Source organism: Uranotaenia lowii, chromosome 3, assembly GCF_029784155.1.
Source record: "Uranotaenia lowii strain MFRU-FL chromosome 3, ASM2978415v1, whole genome shotgun sequence".
In the NCBI taxonomy this organism is placed as follows: domain Eukaryota; kingdom Metazoa; phylum Arthropoda; class Insecta; order Diptera; family Culicidae; genus Uranotaenia; species Uranotaenia lowii.
The window spans coordinates 106,463,214-106,468,049 of record NC_073693.1 but is presented as its reverse complement, the minus strand read 5'-3'; the positions used below and the strand labels follow the sequence as shown (position 1 = coordinate 106,468,049).

The 4,836-nt window shown below is 32.0% G+C and overlaps 1 non-coding gene across 1 annotated transcript; it reads left to right on the top strand.

Annotated features, from left to right (window-relative positions):
• The first annotated feature begins 3,407 nt into the window (after positions 1–3,407).
• LOC129758852 (U2 spliceosomal RNA) lies at positions 3,408–3,601 on the top strand. Its single transcript, XR_008740093.1, has one exon. It is a non-coding gene; the product is annotated as a U2 spliceosomal RNA (small nuclear RNA).
• The last annotated feature ends 1,235 nt before the right edge of the window (positions 3,602–4,836 follow it).

The following is a 4,836-nucleotide window of genomic DNA, read 5'->3' as shown; positions in this document are numbered from 1 at the left end:
ACCAACTGTTTTAACTTTACAATTCATTCATGAAATCTTAATTTAACGTATTGATAATGTTGTATTCATGTGCCAGATATTTAATACTTGCGACTCGAGAAACCTCAACATTCAAGTAATGGAAAAAAATGATGCATGTCATGAATAATATTCTGCAGATAAAAACATTCGTCAAAAATCAATTTCAATCTAAATTTTTTCATTTATGTTTTTTGTCAACATTTAAGGATTTTTATAAAACATAAACTTGATTTTATAAATAAGTTTTCAAAATTTTATAATATCTGTTTTCTCAAAATTTTTTTTTTTTTTTAAAATGGTAAAAAAAACTTATCTTTTTACTCATATTATTATCAATTTAAATTAATATTTCAAATTTTAAAGTCTTTTTTGCTATTCAAAAATTTATAAGTATATTTATGAGTTAATCTGAAAAGATAAGACTTATGATGAGTCAGCGATTCAAAAAAATTAAATAAGTTTTAATAATTTTTATATTTTTAAATCGATTTTTTTTAATCGATCATGATTTTGAAAATCGTTTATGAAAATTCGGAGAATAAATCAACTTCTAAGTTTAATTTTGATTTGTTATATTTTCTATTTTCAATGTTTAAAACCAAATTTTAAATTATTTATTTCTTACCAGTTTTATTGCGCATTAAATGTCAATTCAAACTTTTGAAAATGAAGGTTTTTTTCGATATAAGTTTCAATGATGATTGAAACGAATATGAATTATTTCAAATATTTAATGTTATTATCGAAAATTTCGAAAAATGTTTATTTGCACTTTATTTTGATCAAAATTCAATTAAAAAATCAACAACCGATTACTTCGATCACTGAACACCTTAAGAAAAGAAAAATCTTTTTTATTTCCCATCTAAAATCGATTGCACAAGGCAACAAGTTTTTAATTTTTTGAATAGTTTCTCAGCGCTGATCCCAAATAAATATGCAGCTTATGTTTCGAGAAAAATTTTGAAAAAGGTAAAAATTTATTATATTAATTTGTGAACATAACGAAGATTTCGAAAATAAAGGCTTAAATTCAATGGTCTAGTTTCCCGAATACCGCAAATTATTTTGACTTCTAAGAAAATAGTTAGGTTTTTAATGTTTTCTTTTTTAAGCTTATAAATAACCATTGAAAATTCCTGCTTTGCTAATTTAAAATTTACCACAAATTTTGATATCGCGTTTCTACTGAAAGTAAGAAGATGTAAATGGTGATGCATAAATTCAGGAGTTATTAAAATTGTTAATACGACTCCGACAGGTTCTTAAAACGGTTGGAATTCACTACCAGAGGATACAAATTCGACGAGAATAACTCGTCGGATACGTTGAAAAATGATGATGCTAGGAAAAACCTCTCCAAAATGCAGGAACCATCATATTACAATTTCTTAATGAAAAGTTTTTCATTTCTAAAATCTAAATGTTATTTCCAATTCCATGGCTCTTCGATACATTCACCACTCCAATCAATTCAACATCTGCTTGGGCAAAAATAAAACACAGGGGTTAAAATTCAATTGAAAATGCGTTAATTGTTTTCTTTTGCTTAGGGAACATCCATAAATGACGTAGCTTTTTTTTGAGTTTTTATAATCCCCCTCTCCCCCTCGTAGCATTTCGTCACAAAGTCATAGACCCCCCCCTCCTAGATAATAACGTAGCTTTAATAACCACCACCCCCCCCCCCCCCCCACTTTTAAAAATCGATTTTTAATTTTTACTTTTATTATCAGCATTTTGTAATAATAATACAAAAAATTAAAAAAAAAAATGGGAAAGAAGTTATAAATGGAAGTTTAAAAAAGCATATCAATCAGTTGAAAAAAAAATTTAGCTACCTTTCAACAAACAGGATAGCTAGTAAGTATTCAATCAGTTGCGTCGGTCCAAATTATCTTTATTCTGGATTTCAATGAAATCGTTGGGCAGCTTTCCTTCCTTTTTTTCGGCTAGAATAATTGCATCTGCGATGTCAGCTGCCTCCACCGAGTCTCTATCATCCTTCGGAGTGATGACCAGCACTTCGTGTTCTCTGAATTCTGAATTAGGCATTATTTTGCTCAATTTTGATTTTTTTTTTTTCGATATCTAATTAAAGCTTTACTTGAACCCCTACCCCCCCTCTCGTCACACAAAGTCAAACTCCCCCCCTCCCCCTTAAATGCTACGTCATTTATGGATGTTCCCTTATTTCATGCTATTAATCCTAAGTCCTATGTTGTTAATCCTAAAAAATCCGAAAAGGTCATTTTGGAAAATCCCTTAACCGAGTGTTAGGTCAAGTGAATTTTATCAAATGATTTGTGCATTGTTAGACCATCATCTTTTATTGTTATCATAGCTTTGGTAAATATTATAAAGTAAATTTAACGATCATAATACATAAGTGTCCTCTAATTTTAATATCATTAATAAAGTTTTCCCCATCAAATACATATGCACAGACCAAAATTCCAAAAGAAAACCTATTTTCCAACCCAGAATTCAAATTCACCGCACCACCAACAGTTAACAACGGACAAAAAAAATCCTACGTTCCCGGTCTCATACGTTCGTCTTATTAGAATTGGTTGTTACCCGTGTGGTTTGACATTTCTGGCTGTCTTATTGGAAGTTTTACCATTCCAGCCAGGGGCATAATTTGGTTTATTCACCACTCATAAATTCGAACAATGAGTAACTGGTAAAACGGAAAAGGCAAGAATTTCAAATGCTGCTGAGGAGATGCATGTTGTAAGAATTCAAAAACTCCAGAATAAAATATTTCATCATTAACGAATAAAATAATTCAATAAATTCAATAGCTGGATATGTGAAAAATGCCACAAAATGGTATATTCTGAGGGGAGGAATGAAATTGCTAGGAGGTTTGATTCCATGTACTTGAACTTGGCGCAACGACAAGTAGGTAGCTATGTAAAGATATTCTTAAGAGAAAGAATAATCTGATGAAATTTTGGGAGGTTAATAACATTTTCAAAACATATAATTCAACATTCAGATCAGTGGTATTGCTTATAGTTGTTCAAACACGCTGTTTTGGAAAATCGTTTGTAATTTTCAATTTTCAAATGACAATTTTTGCTCTCTGATTTTACAATCAGTACCACAATCCATCAGAGAAGGAGATCCATCCTCAACACAACTCAAACTCACCACACCACGCAGTAACCTAACCAATCAACGGGCAAAACGTTTTCAAACGTTCTCTCTTCTTACGTTCCCGGTCACATGCCATGCGTCTTATTAGAATTGGTTGGTACGTGGTTTTTTTCTCATTCTTTTCAGCGCGTTTGCTTCGTTCCACCGGTCATTCCGCTAGGCAATCGACATCGTAGCATGGTGCCTCAAGGTGGCATCCCTCACTGTAACCTGTTATAGTTATCGCTTCTCGGCCTAAAGGCTAAGATCAAAGTGTAGTATCTGTTCTTATCAGCTTAACATCTGATAGATCTCCCATAGGGAGACAACAAATGTTAAACTGATTTTTGGAAAAGGGTGGAAGTTTAGGGGCTTGCTCCACTTCCACCGCGGGTTGGCCCGGTATTGCAGTACCGCCGGGATCGGCCCACGTAATCTTACAAAATAGGCTCTACTTCGTTTTAAATTTCTGATTACTTTTGTCTGTTTAGCAGAATTTGAACAGCACACTGTGCTTTATCCTTCATATTTCTCTTAAAATTAATATGATTACCGATTTTTTAAGTAATTTACGGTGTTTTCATAGTACTCCATCTCGTCTCAGGAAATGATTTACCTACATGACATGTTAAACGAATCCTAAAATGACTGCTTTTACATTATCATCACGACGAAAAGATAGCTAAATTGCTCAATTTTTGTAATAACTTTATGATAATCAATAAATTAATACGATACGATGTTAATCTTGGCAGCAGGTGTTTATGTAACATTTCATAGATGCCAATTTAAGTTTTTTGGATAATGATTCTGAATTTAGGTTCAGTGACAAATTTCATTTCGAAAAGTCGCCATATTATGTCGTCATATTATGAATACAAATAAGCAGATACAGTACTTGCTCGTTAATCGAACACTTTGTTAATCGGAAGTTTTTGGGAGCTGTTTCCAAAGCCAGTTTTACTAAATAATCGGCCGTTTTGTTGAAATATTTCCAAAAAATCAGTTTTTATAATATTTCTCTAATTAGATGCTTTTCTGTCTAATAATCAATGTTTTTGTGCTCGGCTATTTTATCAGGCAATATTCGATTTCACCTCATTCGATTCAGCTTTTTTTCACTATTACCTACTCAATCTTCAATAATATATCAATAAGTGCGACGAAAAATTGTTTGTTTTAGTGATTTTTTTTACCAGAACAATGTTTCTGTAATGGAATCCTTGGTTATCGGACGTTTTCGGTAGGCTTTCGATTCTGCAATCAGTTTTGTAATGCTTAATTCTAAAATGACACATTGAATAAAATTCAGAACCAGCAACAGTAATAAGTTTCCAAATTCTTACTAAAACTAGAAATTTCAAGATTCATGCAGGATCCAAATTCAACGGATTGGGAATGAAATTCTGCTTTAGAATTCATAAGATTAAGAATTTAGAATTAAAATGAAATTTTCAAAAGGTAGCTGACTAACCTTTAGATTTGCTAGCGTTAATAAGTCTATAGTAGGTAAACAAAGACACGAAATGTCACGATTGGACTTTTCGATTTTCTGTCAGTGTCATTCCAATCGAGCAAAACCAAGCAGTAGTAAAGGCAGCCCTACAGCAGGGTTGCAAGCTAATTATTTCAAAAGGGATCAGACTGCGTCTCTTTCTATGTAGCCTCTTT